The sequence below is a fragment of the Aptenodytes patagonicus genome, chromosome Z, assembly GCF_965638725.1.
Source record: "Aptenodytes patagonicus chromosome Z, bAptPat1.pri.cur, whole genome shotgun sequence".
Classification (NCBI taxonomy): domain Eukaryota; kingdom Metazoa; phylum Chordata; class Aves; order Sphenisciformes; family Spheniscidae; genus Aptenodytes; species Aptenodytes patagonicus.
The window spans coordinates 66,362,834-66,381,947 of NC_134982.1; the positions used below are offsets into that span (position 1 = coordinate 66,362,834).

A 19,114-nucleotide genomic window follows, 5' to 3' on the forward strand; every position below is an offset into this window, starting at 1 on the left:
CTAAACAAAATAATTAATTTGAAGAATATGTGTTGTTAAAAATCATTCTAACCATTCTTCTTCTTCTTGAAATATATTAGAAGTTGAATGCTTTTAAAAATGTTTGTACATAATTTGAACAGAAGAATAATTATTTATGCAGTTTAGGTCCTAGGGCAGCATCACTTTTCTATACATCAAACCGAATTCTTAAAGAGATTTCATGTCACTAGTGACTTTTTTCAGATCGGCTGCTGATGTAAAAAAACTAAAAAAAATTTGTCTTTAAAAATGCTAAAAAATCTGCTTGTGGGCATTTTCTCAAGGACAAAAGCCTCAATCAAAAAAAGTATTTTGACTTCTAGTTTCTAGTTAGGGCTCTAATTTCTTTATTTTTCATGAAGCTGGGCTTGAAGTCATGAGGGGACTTAGGAGTCTTTCACAAAACCAGGGAGGCAGAGAAAGTGTTGCCAGCATCATTATAAGCTGGCAGCTAGGACATTTGCCTGGGTGCTGGAAGTTTGAAGAATCTGCCTTTGAATAAAGCAGAGACAAGACTTGATCTCAGATTTTCTGTAAGCTGGAGGCTTGATCTGTCCACTGGACTAAAAGGATAACACTTGTTTCTTCTCTTCCTCCTCCCTTTAATTAATGAGATCTAAATTCCTTCTAAATTTAGAATGAATGATTTTACATTTTAAAATGTTAAATTGAGGTGGTTTTACATATTTTTTTTCCTTTTAATATCTATTCTAATTTATTCTCTGATTTTGACTTAAAGTCAAAACAAAATGTCCAAATCCTTTTCTTTTGGACAGAGCATAGCCCGCAGGGGTGGTTTTGTGTGTTCTGAGAACACACACTTTTTACAACACTTTTGTAAACAGATTTTGTATTCCCCTTTGTGATACATATCCTGTGTAGTGGAACTGGGACCACAGGAACAACCCCCCATGTTGTGGTTACTTAGTAATAAAAGATGGAGTTATGGCTGTGGAAACAAACCAGGGGTAGGCAAACGCCAGACTACAATGTCCTGAAAAAATTGTCTTGCTCGGGGTGTTCCAGCAAGTAGCTTGTGGATAGAACTGAAGTCTACTAGGGTCTGTCCACTGCGTTGGCTCATCACGATGCCTTTAGTGAATAAAGTAAGAAAAAGGAGTCGTCTCTTTGCAGTATTCTTCACTGTATCATGGAACAGCATCTTCTTATGGTTTCTTCCTTTCTTCTCTCCCATCTTCCTCATTCAAATCTCTTTGCTTGTGCATTTTTTTCATCTAGACATTAGGAAATTTTATGTGACTCTGTTAAGCTTTTTATTAATGGCGTATAACTGTTGACAGGTGAACTCGAGGCTGGCAGCAGCAGCTGTGGAGCAGTGCTGTCCCTTAGAAGCATTATTCCCTTGGTATTGGGACAGGTAATTTTACAGCCAATTCACAAAAAGCCTGTGCCTATGGATTACAGAATCTGTGGAGCAAGCATGGCTAGAAATATTAACAAAATCATATGTGAAGCAAAGAAAGTGTTATTTCAAGTGCCTTGCTGCAGTAAAGAAAATTAAAGTACTTGCTTATGATAGAAATTCTTTATATTGCATTTTCAGTGCTATGATAACAATTTAGTTCACTTTAATGAGAGAGATACTTTAAATGTAACAGGAAAGAAGCCATTTCAATAACAATCTGTTGTCACTGGAAAGTTATATTCTAAAAATGATGTGATAATAGAGTAAAATTATTTTAACTAACTTTAGATTAAGAAAGAAATGTATATGCCTCTTTACTGGTTATAATAATGATTGTCCTAAATGGCTGCCTCTGTCATGCGTGTGGATTGCTGGTTGGTGTTCTTGCATGAAGGCTCTGAGGATCTCTCACATTTAGTCATTCCTAAAACAGAGGAGCCAACAAAGTGCTGTAAGAAACCCTAGTTTAGGTTCACTAGACTGGGGTTCAGTGTTGCATTAAGGCTTCACCTGTCTGGCAGCTATGATGACAAAGATGGTGCCTCCTCTAATACTCAGCTGGTAAAGTAGGAAGGGATTCTGGATGACATTACATAGTTCTGCTATAAATTTGCAAAGACTGAGCTTAAAAGGAGTTAGGTTTTCTGCTCAGCTGCTCTGATGGCAAAAGCTGGTGCAGAACCCCACTCTTTCCCACATTCAGTTGTGGCAGCTCCACTGAGCTGAACTATCAAGCTGTTGGGCAGTGTGTTTCCTTTCCTGATGTGTCTTAATTCTAAGAGCTTTATATCACGAAAGACATTGTACCTAACTTCAGTAGTGGTTCAGGCCAGCATTCCAACAATATGTCTCATTATTTCTTCCCCATCAGGCTATGGGGAAGAAATAAAATCTCCATGGTTTTGCAGTGTTGTTCCCTTAAAAAGTTTGATTTGATCCTGGGCAACTGGTGGTAGTCTTAAATTATGAAGCACTGTGGTGAAAGCCCTTATATATTTTTATTATCTTTAGGCAGCTGCAACAGTTCTTGATTTTTATGAAAACTTATTTTCCATATTAGGAAGACCTCTTCATTTTGGAGGTCTTGGTTGCTGGGGGCCATTTTATAATATTTGCCATGGTCCTGTCAAGTACAGAAATGCTGATTATCTCTTTTCTGATAATCCGATTCTTTTAAGGAGTCTCTAACTTGGTGAATGTAATTTTGAGGAATGTCATATTAGTTACTTCTGAAAAAAAGGCAACAAATATGTAATCTCATTTTTTAAATCTAATTTTTGTCTCTGCAATGTCTTGTGGCAGTGAGTTCCAGACATGAATTATGTGCTGTAAACAGAAAACTACAGCTCCAGTTGTTCACCACGTTACGGTTCTGAGCTCATAACTCACATCTATTCATATTGTTGTACAGAAAGCAGGTCTTCTGTAGCTGCCCATGGCAAAGAAAAATGAAAATATGTGACTCATTCTTTTTCTGTTAAAATAATAATGCTACAACATTTATATGACTCCATGTTTAAAGCCTGTTACAGACATTAACCAATTAATCCTCATAATAGCACTTTGCTATGTTTAGCCTACAATTAGGGGCTGTATTGAAAACTGCCTACTGTCCTCATTAATTACCTTGTGAAAGTGGAGCTATCAAACATCAGCTCTGGGTTTGCTCATTTGCAGCAAATACACTGCAGCATTCCCCTGGCTGCCAGTCCTCTGCTAGGAAGCTTTCATAAATGTTGCTGCTGCCTGTAACCTGACCTGATAATTAGAATCACTACATCTTCCCCGTCACTTTGGAGAATAAGACATAAGTAAACAAATGAATAGGTCACACTGGTACTCTGTGCTGTCCTAGTGTTTTCTAAGCTGGTTAAATTACTTATAAATAAGAAATGGGAAAGGCATTTGTCATAATTGCAGACTGGAAGCAAGTTTTTTACTGAACATGGAATTTTTGATTAGGTGTCCGTAAAGTCTGAATACCTACTTGATTTTTGAAATTAGGAAGATCAGAAAAAAAAATGATGAGTGCTTTGTCTATGAACTTCTTTGAGATTGCCAAAAATTCTGAAATCATGAATAATTTTTAATACCAGGAAGAGCAGTGAGTAAGTGAATTTTCATTATTATTTTGATATTACTATTTTGAACTGGGTAAACTGAGAGATGAAAATTAAATAGTCACATAACAAAATAGTGGTGAAAAGAATTTATAGCTTGTAGCTCCCAGTTCTGTGCTTTTACCTTGTTCGTATTTGACATTCTGCTTTTAAGCCTTCTTAACCTTCCTCTCATGTCAAATGTCAAGAACAGCCATAACATGCTGTCCTTAGAATTATAAATATCCCAGACTTGAACTGTGAACTTCTAGATAGCAATTCCAATTACTTTGGCTTCTGCATCATTTATTTCAGTTCACATTACTGTAGGTGAAAAAGTCACCTGAAACTCACACATTACCCTTTTGGGATTCATTGTGGTATTCATTAGAACGTGAATAATATCGTGGCTGAAATTAAGCCTGCAATAAACAGTGTGGAAATATTTTTTACTTTTTTTTTTTTATCTTAAGTGACATCTTTCAAAAAAGATGAAGCTTTTTAAAGTTACAAAGCATCATGTTTAATAGTAAGTCTGTTCTTGATTTGAAAGTAACAGCATTGATACACCTTTGCATTATCTAAAATAAATATCAGCTCAAACTGTGTACAAACCAGGAAACAGGTTTGGATTAAATTCTACATGTTGGAGGTTGCTTTGAGGATTATGATGCACAAGAACTTTTTCAAGCCCAAGGAGGAGTTGAAGCCTTATCACTCTAGTGTAAAGACAGTTAATTTTATTCAGTGTTCAAATCTATTGCTACAACATATCATAAACCACTGCTCTGTTGCAGGGGTTGCTGGCAAATATTGGAATTCCTTTAGGTAAAATTAGCTTATAATCACTTGCACTTTATTCTGTTACAAAAAACAGACCTGCAGACTGCTTCAAATGACCTATACTTACAATTATGACAGTCTTTGCTTTTAAATCTCTAAACAGATTTGGTACTACAAGAACAGGAAGCACAATTATACAGAATACACAAAAGCTGTAGAAACTGTATTTTGAGCAACAAATCCTTATTAGTTTACACATTTGCAGAGAACTTCATGAGAGCGAGCACAGAGTCGCTGTTGTAGCAGGTTGGGCAGGGGATTTGGCAGTGTTTATGGAGCATGGTCAGCCCTGGGCATCCTGCACAACCATTGACACCAGTAATGTTTGGTTCTCAGTCATTCTCTGTGGGAAAGAGAAGGGCTTTTCCTCTTATACTTGCTGTAAGCTATTCTGCCAGAATTTCTGCTGATCTTTTAGCCCTGTGCTATCTGGAATACAGCAGAGCAAGTGAAAACCTATTGTTTTGAAGTATCAACAGAATTACTGACAATGCCCTATTTCCTTTCTGTATAATTGGAATATGTATTGGAAAATAAGTAGATGTTTCCAGTACTCTTTATGGAGCTGTAAGCAAACATGTGAGAAAGGGGCCAGTGTTTAAAAGGGAGATGCCTGATGGGTGATAGATTTGAAGAAAATAACAATGCTTTAAATGAAGCAACAACCTGGCTAATTCCAGTTTTTTGCTTGGATGCAAAGGGCATTGTATCTTTGAACAAAGGGTTGTTAGATAAAGCAAATTAAGGCATCAATATGAGTGGTATCTTACCCCACAAGAACAGACTTTTTTAATTAGGGGGGGATGGTTACTACTATCCAACAGTAAAAAAAGTTTGTCTCTAGACTTGTGGGAACAAAATGGTAGGTCACTCATATGAATAGAGGTATAAAGTGAAGTGCAAACTAAGGTAGCCAGTGTTCTTTAATTTCAGGTGCATTTGGCACTGCACAGCATCGGTTTCTTTGACAGACTGTTGATCTCTGTACTGTATGCACAATGTGTCCTTTCTGGTGTTGAAGTCGGGGAAGGAATCATGCAAATTGCTGCAGTATCAATTGGTTCCCTGAGCTGATTATACAAATATTCTCAAGTTTTACATCAGAGATGGTGTGGTCATTAAAATCTCCTGCAGTTTAGCATTTATTCATGACTTTCCTCTGTTTTATAAACAGATAGTATAAACCAAAAGAACATCTCACAGCAGAATAAAAGTCCATCACTTTAAGGTACACGTTCCAGGAAAATTTTGCTATTGCAATTGTGAAGCCCAGCAATAAATTTCACAGGTGCACTGAGGTTCCTTATTTACAGGCCTGGGCTATTCTTTGTAATTGTATTTGCCTTCCAGGATTTCATTCTGAAGGAAGAACTAGAAAGCAACAATGCTGGAGCAGATTCTTATTTTTCATTTATGACTGAGAAGTTTAGATTAACTTAGGTCCCAGCCCAACTGCCAGCCTTTTATAAGGGCATGTGTGAATGAATGCTAGAGTAGAAAGCTGTCTCTCAGCACTGCAGGAGCAAGATATTGATAAGACCGCTAAGGCATCCTGCAAACTATGATACAGATGTATAGGCATTTTAATGCAGCTCTACTTGTTTTGCAGTATCGCCCATTTTAATTCAGGGTCTTACCTGATTACCCTTGTTATAGAGGAAAGGTTGTAGTGTTGAGACAGATTTTCCTCTGAGGTTAAGAGGCTTAGCCCTGTGATCCCATGAGATGACAAACTGCATGATACAGTAATGTGACCATAGATGAGATTCAGTGGCTTGAAGACCCTTCATCAGCACCAGGCTAAGAAAAAAATAGCTGCCTCGCTGTGACTCTGGTGCACTGAAATGGAATGGATGTACAAAGATGAGCAGAAATAGAAAATGAGGGAACTTGAGATCTTTGCTGTTGCTCATTTGCCTGGGATCAGCTTTCCATGCCTCTCTGCAGGTGGTTTTCTGTTGAGGACCTCTGTCTTTAGAGTTTGGTATCCTTATACCACATCTGAGTTTTGTTTTCTTCTAGGTCTGTTTGTAGAGGGTTTTTTTAATTATTATTATCATTTAATTGTTCTTTCAATGAATTTATAAAAACCTGCCATCAGCAGGACAGGGGAGATAGATTGCATATGGACTGAATTTTTTTTCCTAAATCATCCCAGAATAATATTGCATTATCTAAAAGCATTGGAAAATGCTAGGAACAAGCACAGAGAGTCCCACAACATGGTACAGAAAAACAAAATATAAAAGAAGTGTTTGGTAGTTACATAAACTATTAGGGAATCAAGGGACTGTGGGGGAATAGGAAAGGAATCACATCACCATTTAATTCACATAACCATGTAGAGATTCAAGGTCACAGAGAGATTTTGTTGGAAATTAGCTATGTTGTAGGACAGGAACAGATTCTTTGGTTAAACTGTTAGGAAAATATAATTGTTCCATTTCACTGTACTCTTTGCTTAGTTCTTTCTAATTGAAAACTTTGTCAGTAAGGATAATTTTTAAAGTACAGAGGTGTATGAGATCCTGTCAAGTCATAATCCAAGTAGGAGAGCCTTGGCTGTAGATAGGACCAGCTGGTATGCTCGTGTCTGGGAGGGAGTGGGCAGACCTGAAATCACTGAAGACCTGAAATCATGTGTGGTTTGATTCTTCAGAAACAATTAAGGAATTAGATTTGTAAATAGAAAACTGCAGGAGCCTAACTGAGCAGTGACCTGCAAATGTGTGGTGACATTTAAAAGAATATACAATGAGTTCTGGGCGTCGACACACTCAATTTTATCTGCTGACTGAGGGAAAATTATAAAAACATACAAAGACTGCCAGGAATTTAATTACAGAGGTCTGCCAGCTGCCTCTCTGCTTGAGATCAACACTTTCTGTTGCCTCTTTTGAATTTCTGTATATTCTACTGCAGTAAAGCAGCTGTTGGGGCTGGAGATGTTTTGGCCCTGACAGACATGTAAGGGCTCCAGAGAAAGTAGAAAACTGAATGTTATTTGACTGGCTGCCTGGGTCAGAAAAACAAAGTTTGTTCTGTTGCATTTGTAGCAGAACACAAAGTCGTCTGCCTAACTCAGGATTTATACCAGCAAAGTGAAGAGGAAACTCCAATTCAAATACCTCCAGTGGACCTGGGAAGAAGACTATAAAGTTATTCTGTATATTGTATGCAATAATGTTATCTTAAAAGCCCCAGAAGAGATAAGGAGAACTAAATTCTACTCTTGAGTATGTCTGTAATATTTGGGAGATCTGGAGTAGTAGTATGGCTTTCATTGGAGCCACTGCTTGTACTTGCCTGGTGTGAACTCGAGTGGCTGAGCTATATGAGCGCATTCCTGTTCTGCAGTCAGAAAATGTATGCATGATATTTCATTTAACTTAGGAATCATTCCAAGAGATTTTTGAAGGCAACATAAACATGAACATTACTGATTTACTTATCTCTTCACTGCCACAGAGTGGCAGCATGAACACATCTGTGTGGTGAAATAATTCCTGACAAGTGAAGCCCTGGAAAAATCTGATGGAAGTAGTAATCTATAATAGAATAAATAAATCCTTTCAGTTTCTATGCTCAGACTCTAAAAGAAATGAAGTCTACAGCATTAACAATGAAGGAGGAATTAGCCATTTTTTTCAGACAAAGAAAGGAAACATTCAATAGTAAAGACAAAATTACTCCTTAATTCTATAGCACAGACAAAGAGACAGTGGAAAATGAATGCTCTCAAGCTAGTGCCTGGGTATCGCTGAAATGAGTATGTTAGAAATGCCAGTATACATATTGAAAAGAGCACTGTGGAGGCAAGGGTGGGACATCTGGAAGGACAGCATATGATCTTTTAACCAGTCAATTGGTTCTGTTTGATTCTTTACAATAACACCCTTCTCCTATCCCTGCCCCCGCACCTCCTTCCAAAAAGAGTGGTTTATATTTGTTACATTGATGTGTTTAGAAGAACTGATTTTGTCTCAGTTTTCTGTGAATGAGGAATGGGAGAAACTGTGTGGACCCTGTTTCTACACAGAGTACCTCATCTCCTTCTGATCCAGGCCACTTGCACACCACCAAAAGGCAAGGTGAAGAAAAGTTGCTGCTGTCCCAGTCTGACTCAAGATGTGTGTATTGTGATTGTATTGTTTGCTTTAAAGACCACTGAAAAACATAAAAAGTACATGTGCTTGCTTTTCCCCTCCATGGCCAAATTAAAACAGGGAACGATGTAGTGATTGTGGAGATGGCTGTCTTGTTATTAATTCAAAATTAGGAAAATAATTATGATTTGAAAAGAGTCAGGGAGGAATTACAGATAGGAGAGGATTATAGGAAGGGTGGAGAAGGGCTCTTACTCAGCTGCCAAGGAAAAGCACGGCAGGTTCTGTATGTCCCAAATGGAAATATGACCCTGGGAACATGTGCTCTGGACCTTGTCCAGTGACTGCAGGATATGCAGGGGAGTAGCTGGCATGGCCTAAATAAATGGGACCCTTTGGGAACTCTTTCAGTGTAAGGATTAAAAATCAGTCCCACACACTCTGGGAACTTCCTGAGAGTGTAGTCCTTCTGCTGATACCTTGAGTTGTACATGCTGCATTTTTCCCGGGTATGTTGAAACGCTTTGTAGCTATCATAACACTGATACCTTCTGAAAGGTCACTAAAATCATGACACTCTGGGATTCAGTGATTTATTAGTTCTATAGCGCTTGCTGATTTTATGATTTTTTTTTTCCATGCCTTAATGGCTGGCTTCTCAATCACAGCCTGGACACTGAGGTCCTGCTGAGATCCATCTGGTTTCTGCATCTTTTTCACCGGTGCAGATATTGCATGGGGCAAATTCTGCTCATCCCTATGTATGAGCAGCCTTAACTATTAATACACAGGACAGAATAGGAAGGATCTAGTTCACTTACCTGTGAAGTGGTATGGGCTGTAGCGGTGGTATGGGAATACGTAAGGTAGAGTGCAGGAGCACAGCTGTGAACAGTCCTACTTGTATGCATGTTCCTTACCTGCAAATAAATGCAAGATAGTTTGAAATATCTTATCTGCATTAACAGGGCATGCAATAAGGCAGGCATGTCAAGCTTTAATCAAATTATAAAAAAGTGGTATGTGATGTGAATGCATGTGGGTAGCAGGAGATTGACTCAGCAGCCCATATGGTTTCTCCTAGAACTATGTCCAAGTCAAACCCTTTAGAATGCTTAAATGTGAACATCAGAATGATGGTGTTCTGTAGTGGTACAAGGAACATGTGAACATACGTACTAAAAAGCTACTAGGTCATGTAAAATGATATATTGACTCTTTTCTGCATTACCTTAAAAACATGTCGTTATATTCCTTATTGAATAACTCAGTAAAATCTCTGCAGATATTGCAGTTCATTTTCAATGCTACATACTTTTAAGTAGTTTTCTACAAATCACTTTTTCAGCTCAAGTCTGTCACAAGAATTATGAATTAGCATTCTCATTTCCTATTTTGTATGTATACTTTAAGGGAATTCCCTTCTGAGTAAGACAGTAATTTCTGTAACCTCAACATTTACTGCATAATAAATATAATTAGAACTAATGTTTTCCACTCTGCTCAGAACAATGTACCTATTTCCATGCATAAATATCTAAGTAATAAAGTGGTCATTTCCAAATTAAGTAATTCAGTCTGAATTGGAACACCACAAGTTGAATGCTTTCAAATTGTTTAAGCCACTGAAGATGTCTATTGGTGTCTGTTTAATATTCCTTCTATATGTCAACAAATAGCGAGTTGCAGGTAATAGCAGCTGAAGTTCTCACCACCTATCTCTGAGGAAGGCTTCACTGGAGCCTTCTTTAGTCTGGTCCCCCCTGCCATGGTTCCCCATGTGGGGAGGAGACTGTGGCTGCCAAGAACCAGTCAGAGCCTTTGCGCTGGCATAAGCAGGGAATCTGGTTCACCGTTTATTGGATCTTCTCCTCATCAATACCGTAATACTAGGAGCTTGTTGTACAACCGGTTTCAGTTGTGCGGTACTGATGGCAACATTATGGCAGTTAAAACTGATGGTTTTTAACTAAATACTTATTCTTAAAACATTTTCTGTGTGTATGAGGAGATGATCTGTAGCATAGTGCAAGGGTTAGAAAAGAATTTGTACTAAAGTTAGGTCAGTGTAACTCACTTAATAGTGGTTATGCCATCCTGTAGAAGATAGATGTTTGTTCTCAGAGCTGTTATTTAGCTGACGAGAGCTAGGAGAAGACCTGCTAACACTTAGGTCTCACAGCAGGCATTTACCTACAGGAATAGCTTTCTAACCAGATGAGTAAGACTACTAAAGCAGTCATGGTATATTTGTGTTGTCTGAAATAAACATGCAAGACTCCCTGAAATCCTGATGTCACTTTGAAAGTTAGACCAGAGAAAATCTTCAAAATGTATCTTCCAGCACCTAGTTTACAGATTCACAGCTGACTAGAAAACTTTTTTTTTTTTTTAATTTGAGCAGAATTACTTCTGACGGGACAGGAATATAAGAGGATTTTTTTGTTGTTCTTGCCATGTAACACATTATGCTATCCAATACAGCACTTACCCCCCTGCTTTTAAGACTGCTTAGCTGAAAAGAGCTAATGCAGGATTCTGTCTGGCTTCAGTCTTGATCCTGTGAGGGTCAGGGGCTAAACACGCAGTTGAGAGCATTCAGTGTTTCACAGGCTGGAGCATAGAGAACATTAGCAACAAAGAAGTTTTGCTAACATAATCAAAAGTAGCACATTTATTATTTTAGTTTGTTTTTCTTAGAGATAAAAGCTATAATTCTTCAAGAGAGAACAATATTTAATTCAACATATATACCCAAACTTCATATCAGACCTGCAAAAAATGTTGCCTTTCTCACAAAAAATTCTGAATATCACAAAATGCATCCTATAAGAGTGCACCAAGGTTAAACATGTGTGCACCAGTGGGATTTGATTTTTTTTTTCCTTCCAAAGGGTTTAGCTTCCTCTGCCTCTCTGACTGTGTCTTCCTTGGAGTCTCTGGCACTGGTACCTTCTTCATCTTACCTTGTTTTCTGGCTGTGTTTTAAGAGTAAATTCTTTGCTCTGCAGTCTTTGGGCCTGATATAAGGTTTTACGATGGAATATGTATTATAGAAGGTCAGACTAAATGATCGGGTTGTCTCCTTTGACCTCACTCTCCAAAATGCTGTGAAGGACAGCCAAATGCCATGAGCTAGATCCTCGGTCTGGCCCAAGTCGCAAATGGTGGGTGCCTGGGTGGAAAGGTCAGGGAGGAGAGAGAGTGTTTATTCACCTCTAAGCTGGCTGTGTGGTCTACTGTATAAATTTAAACAGGCTAATGACTGTGCTGGCCAAAGATTTCTGTCCATTCACCCCACTTGCCTCTTCATCTCATGCTGAGCTGGATATTTTAATCAGCTGTGACAGCTTCACAGTTACGGAGATTTCAGTCTCTGTTAGGTGAAGATCCCAGCTGCCCCTTGACAACAGCCACCTCTCCAGTACACAGTAAGTAAGTGGGTCTAGGGCCAGTATTTGAATCCCATTTGAACTGGTAGATAATATCTTCATTTTTTGAACTGTGAGACTCTGCTACAAATGACTTGTAAGCTGCATATTCAAAGTTAATAAATCAAAGGAAATAAAAAGGGGTAATACAAATAGAAACATCATATTCTGTTAAATCTCTCTCTGGTGAATGAGGCATTCCTAATACACTTGGCTGAGAATATGCCAAACTCAATGCCATCAGTTTGTCTGTCTCTAAAGATGTACAATATTATTAGACTATTACTGTTAACATAATTCTGGAAGCAAATAAGGTATCAAAAAGCTATTCTCCGCTGTCTTCATTTCTTTGCTGTGCTTTGGCCACTTTCTCTTAACTCTTGCTGCTGCTGCTTTTTTATTTTAATTTTCTTCTTATTCTGTCTATGATAAAGTGTTCCTAGATTTTTGGATAGAAAGTAATTTCTAGATCAAAAGTTTCTGCCATTTAATTCTGAACAGGCTGATATCTGTGATCTCAGACAGATGTTGTCATTGGCTTTGGCACAGTTTTAAATTTTTTTGTTTGAGGCTTTATAAAGCAGCATACCTAAGCAACTTTATTGTTATACCCCTTAAGTTTAGTGGAGAATAAGTTAAGACATTTTATTTTGTTTGCTTGAGTGACTTGGTTTCAACTGTTACGCAGTGGTTGAATCATCGTGCCTGTTCCTGAGAAACAGGAGATGAAACAGTTATTCCCATTGTTTAACAAAGAACCACATTTTACTAAGGTCATCTAAGTGGTTGGACCGATGACCACTGAACATTTTTACCAAAACCTGTTAATTTCTACAGAAATCTGTTGGACCAGCCAAGATCAGCTGCTCAGAGGCTGAGGAGGGCAGTTATGTGCAGCATCTGATCTTAAGAGACCAGGAGAATAATAACAACTGTGGGATGTCTTGTAAGGATGTGAGAGGTGTCACGTTTAGTAATGTCTGTGCAAAATCTAACCACGATCAGCATCTAGACCAGCCTCTCTTATTTAAGTGCCTCATATCTAGGGATTGCAAATATGAACAGCAAAAGGCTGTTTTAACACTCCAGGTTCTACTAATAAAGCAGCACAACACATAGTATGTATGAAAATACAATGAGGTGGGCCACACTTTCCTATGGTGGAACCCATAGTATGAGAAGATAAGTAGCAAAGAACCCTTAAGTTTCCCATACAACTTATTTTGAAGCATCGCAGAAGGCAGTAGGGTTGACAGTTGTAAGGCAGCAAAGTTAACCTGGGAGCTTGCAGGGAAGGGAAACTTAGCTCCACAGGGAGAAAACTTGTCCTTCAGGGACTGCTACTTCTGCATTGTGTTGTGTCCCTTGCTCACACATTGGAGGCGCTCAGGTCTCAGTAGGAATCACACTGTGTGTGTCCAAAGTCTTCCGCAGGTCTTTCTGTCCACCTACCTATCAAAAATATAAGAGTTTTACTCCTGTGGCTTTTGTTCTTCCTCACTATTATCTTCTCCCACAGTTATCTGTTGTATTACTGTGTTTATTTTCCAGCCTAGTGATCAGCTGAGGGACTGCTGAATGGCAGCAGCATTATTTCTTTTCAGCCTGCTATCTGCTGGTTCAAACTATAACACTAGGCAGCTGGGAAACCCTTCATTTTCCCAGGAGGCACCAGATTCCCTCTTCCAGTCTCTATCTGATAAACTTGAGAGATAGAGACTTGAGAGATTCATGACGTGTATCCTTCTTTCTCTAAAGAAATTTTGTCTGGTCTCCAGATAATGTAACATTACTTCCCCATCCCTCTCTATTTAAGTACAACCATGTTAAAAGTGGGAACTGTGCCAGCTGAAATTTATAGAAAGCTTCCAAACCTCAGAGAACTGAAACTGGAGTTTTAAATGTTTACACATTAGCTCTTCACAAGAAGTTATGCGATGAACATAACCTCCATTCTTTGTTCACACATTATTATTGAGCTTACTATGATTTTAGTAGGGTTTTTGCTCCTTGAAATGTTAGTGTGAGAACACCTACTTATGGGTTGTGTTTGCTCTTTGTTATTTGAGACTTCCTCCTTTGCAAAGGGCCACAACAAAGTCAGTCTGGCCCTTAAACAACAAAGGATGTTTAACTCCCTCTTACGATGGCAATAATGTATTTCTTTATTTATTTATGTTGATAGTATCATCAAAGGTACCTATGCTGGGTACTTTAGACCCAGAGAAAACTCTTTCTCAGGCTGATGATGAAGGCCTGAAACAGATCAATGTAAAGAATTAGGTGGCATTTTTTACTTTTGGCATTAGGACAGAAATAGGAAGAAGGGAAGGAGAATTGTAGATGGAATGTCCCAAACAACCAGGTATCTAGACCTTGCTGCAGTATTCTATATTAGGGTGAATATTGGCCCTAAACTATTGTTTTGAATTCATCTGATCAGGAAACAAGGCTTACTCATGTGAAATTTCAACATGGATTTTAAAATCAGTTCTACCAGCTAGCTGCTATTTTACATTCCAATAAGTTATCTAGGGCATATGTGGCTTATATTTAGAGGTATTTAAGTGCCTGGCACAAAAGGAGTTTGGGGAAACTTCTGAGTCCAGCCCTTAGCAGAGAGAGCAGAGTGCAACTGCTGGAAGAGTGTTCAAATGGGGTGCAAAGATATTCCTGACAAACACAACCACATGAATGTCTTTTATGCCATTTTTGCTTCCTGCTGGCACACTTACCTTTTCCAAACATTTTTCAGAGCATGGATTAAAGAAATTGAGAAAGCTACCGATTTTCATTTTTTATACCAAAACAGTGCAAATACTTTGGCTAATACTGAGTTTCCAATCTTATGCCTTGTCCACTGTGCATTTATTTTAAGTGCTAAGGGCACCTATCACTTTTGCATAAATACTCAGGTATTTAGAGAGCTTCCTATTCCTCTCATTTACCCTATCCTCCTGTGGAAAGAGATTGGGATATCTGTCAGCATCTCTCTGACATCTCTGAATCTGTCTTTTAAGGTTAAAATTCTTCACGACATTAACTGAAAATCTGCTTCCTGTTTGTGTTATTCAGTGATTTGACAAAGCGGGAAGTAAACGCTAAAGGACAATGTCAGATCTTTTCAACGGCTTGTACTTTTTACAAAGTTACATGTAAAGTACTCTTCCTCTTAAAAGCCTGAAAGCAAGTTATTTTCTGCTGATTTTGACAATAGCCATTCGTCAGGCAGAGTTTATCCTCTTTAGAAAAGAGGTGAAAATAATGATTGATGATAATAAGATGACTATAATCAGGCAGTTATCTGATGTGTACAGTATTTTATTACATCAGAACATTTGTATTTATTTGTTAGCATAATTAATGATGACAGCACATCACTTGGAAAGTATAAATTGAAAGACAGAGATTACAAAGTATATTTAGTAAGTCTTTCAGTCTGTTAATGCTAGATACAAACATTGCTATTCAGATCTCAGTTTCATTACCTGGACATCACAATGAAACAAGCCCCGATACTGCAAGAATAGCAAATATAAACAAGATGTAGAAAGAACAATAGTCCAGTTCAGCTTGTAAAATTACAATTCTGAAGGTTTGTGTTCAAAATCTTGGAAGATTGGTACAAATTAATGTCCTTTATAAGTCATTTAAGCCTTCCTTGTTAATTCGGTTTCTTCATAATACCCCATTTTCCCCACTTTTTCTTATTGAACCATCTTTACATATACCATTTTACTTCACCTTTTTTTGAGGATCTTACTTAAAAGGCTACTATCTGCAGTGGTCTTTCAAATTATTCTTTTCAAAGGTGACCTGGTAGCTCGCTGTTCTGTTAGATATCTGTGTATTAGACACGCTTGACAAATTACTCGAGTTATTAGGATACAATATGTATGAACAGCTGTTTTTGGGGCTCATTGACTCTTGCTGTCTTCCAATGATAGGTTTTCTGTTCCTGTTGTCTTCCTGTATTCCTCATTGCACTCCCAAAGAATTGCTTGTTTTTTTTCTAAAGTGAGTGATAAAAGATGGAAAGTTTGAAAATGTCAGATCAAAGTCTTGAGAGGAAAAAAAAAAAGCCCTGAATTGTAGAAAAGTCAAGTGCAAAACAAAACAGATCACTGTGACACTGTAAAAGGAAATAGTCTGATGTATGTTTTTTGGCTCATTGCTAAAGGAACAGTAGTAACTCTTGTAGCTATTTAACATTCTACCCATTAACGTAAAATATCTAGGAGAATTTCTAAGGTAATATCTAGAGAGATTTCTAAGATTTACAAAAGACTGAACATGTAAAGAGTCCCTTAATTACAATGGTGGGAAAATAAGTTAAAAGCAGACCACAGTCAAAGGTTTGAGTTACTTAAATTAGTCAGCTTTTATGAAACTATACAAAAGTAAAGCTGATGCATTTCCAATTTGTGCCTCCTTATTTTGAGTTTGAGAATGAATACAATCTTCTTTATATTGCCATGTTTTCCCCAGTATCTTGGCAGTGTTTCCTGCCAAGTTTCCAAAAACTTCAAACCCAGAGATGTAGGGAAGAACAGCATGATATTGTTTCTGGCAGTAATGTCAGAGCAGGTGTACAGGCTTCTGAAAGGAAAAGCGTGCACTGCTGTGTAAGCGATATAGTCTACATGACTCAGGCATTTGAATTTTTCTGATACTCCATTGTGGAAAGCTGCTGTAATAGCTTCTGCTATGAAGACCCTGATTTCTGACAAGGCTTTTCTGTTAAGAGAGAATTACATACTGTCCTCCTTGCAAGGGGTATAGGTGCTTCATTTGGCTCCAGTGTAAATCTTCTTCACCAAACTTTCACGGCTTAAGACTGTCTGATTCCTGTTTTCCGTGTAAAATAAACACCAGGAAAAATTAACCTCCATTATAAACAGGTGTGTCAGATGGATACAACATTTGATATACAGCAAAACATAACTATTTCAGGTAATAAAGCCCTATAAGCAATCATCTTGGTAGACAGAGACATCCTAAATGAATGAATTTATTTCAGTGACAATGCTATACATTTAGCAGGCTTCTACTGTAGCACAAATGTAAATCTTCAGGTAATGAATAGGAGCCTGGACTGTGCAAGGAGGAGGTAAATTGTCACAGCAATTCATCACCGGCTCTTTTTGATTAGGTTCCAAAAGGCTCAAGAATTTTTGAATTTCTATAGAAATAAACTGGCTTCTCCTAAACATTTTTTTTTTAAAGCACATATAGCCTCTGCTGAAATGGTGTAATAATTTTGCTGTGCTCTGTGCTCTATGTGAGTTTATTTTTCTTCAGCAAACGTGCCCTAGGAAGATATAAATGGATCAGAAGTGGAAATTGGCTATCAGAATGCAAATTATTTCTGAAACTGTGCATTTCTGCCTAGCATGTTATGCCAATTTGTGATTCACAGACAGACAGGATGCAATTGAGGAAAAATCAGTACATCAGCACTGTGAAAGGCCTTGACATATTTACAGCATGCTGGATGAGTTTCTCCTTGAGGACAGCATGTAGAAACAGCCCACTGCCTAAATCTCTGTGTGCAGGTCCTGAGCATGCTCTGGGCTGATCACGGGGCCAGACTCCCCCCAACACCCTTCTCCCACAAAGGGGCAGCTCTGGGTAGTATATGCTGAGTGTATCCTTCAAACCATGGGAGAGGCAAGGCCAACAATCTGCCAGTTCCACCGGCTTGTTATAGGCCAACTCTGAGACCATTAAATGCTGGATGTCATTACAAACACAAACTGCATTCAATTTTTAATGATGAATTATTCTTAGAGAGTACTGGGAATGATTCTGCCCTTTCTGGCAGGAATTTGCTCATCTGGTCCCAGGCTGGAGGTGTCTCATCACTCGTAAACAAGCAGCTGGTTGCTGGTTTGAGAGTGGCCCTGGTAGACTGCTGATAGAAAGGAGTTTTCTCAATCTTGTCGAAATTGGTGCGGCAAGAGTTTATTAGCATCTGTTGCATGTTTATGTGAAAATTAATTTATTGGGGTGATGTTTTTAGTAGTAGAGAATAATGGCATTGGTACATACATATGAAAAACCAAACTCATTTTAGCCTTTCTGCTGAGGTTAATAAAGTCAATTACTTCATTAACAGCAGTCACCCTAAGCAGGTTCTTTAAGACCAGCCACTAGTATACTCTTAACAGTGCCATTGTACTAGTATAACTTTGACAATGTAACTACTAAGGTAGGCATTTTTATTTTGGAATGAGAGTGCACAAGATGGGTAGGTGTACTGGTATTCCTCTAGCAATATAATTATTCTATTGAAAGATTTCCAATACATATTCTTATATAAATAACTTCTTGACATTTCTGGCATAATGAATAATGCCACTGTATATGAGAAAATAGGAACTACACAGTCATAAATTTAATTATGATAATAGCAGAAAGTAAATCCATATGTATCAAGGCAAATATATTCTTTTGATGGTAACACAATGGTCCTAGGAATGGAGGTCATTGGTGATTTTAGAAGAAAGAGTTTCACAGAATATAAAAAGAGAAAGTATTTAGAGTAAGTATTGGGCAGAAGGTCAAGAAGCTTAAATAGTGGAAATAAAACTGATCACTCAAAAAAATAGATCATTTTGTAATAATTTGTGTCAGTAAACAAAGTCAACTGAATTATCGTATCAAAATGAAAGATATATACCAGTGAGTATATCCCAGAATATCAATTAGAATATCCCAGAATCAGCAATATCTCTCTGCTGTTAGTGGAGAAAAGTCAGATCCTGAATCTTTGGCAACTGGATTCTGAAGAGCCCTCAGGAGCAGGCATTGTCCAATCCAACACCACATGTGTGATTAATCCTTCCAAATCAAGGTGTTTACTGATTCCTTGAGAAAACTGTAATCATCATCCTGCAGAAAATGCTGAGAGTTGCAATAATTACCATTGTCTTTCATTTTTTGATGCAAAATGTGAAGCATTGGCTAGAATCCCAGCAGAAAAACTGGAATTTTTTTTACCACAAGCATAAAGTTATCCAAAAAACAGAAGAGCGATTTAAAAAAATTTTGAACTTTCTCTTTTTATAAGATGTGTGAACTGTGAATTATGAATTAATACAAATTAACTGATTTTTCCATGCAAAAAGACCTCACGTGTACAACAGGCATTGCTTTAAAGGAGGGAAAAGCTTTTGATACAGGTAG

At 37.8% G+C, this 19,114-nt stretch overlaps 1 long non-coding RNA gene across 1 annotated transcript in view; it reads left to right on the forward strand.

Annotated features, from left to right (window-relative positions):
- The first annotated feature begins 11,773 nt into the window (after nucleotides 1-11,773).
- LOC143172732 (uncharacterized) overlaps nucleotides 11,774-19,114 on the forward strand; it is a 34,509-nt gene continuing 27,168 nt past the window's right edge. The window contains exon 1 of the long non-coding RNA XR_012997402.1: nucleotides 11,774-11,926. This is a non-coding gene — a long non-coding RNA (uncharacterized LOC143172732). The remainder of the gene's footprint in view (nucleotides 11,927-19,114) is intronic.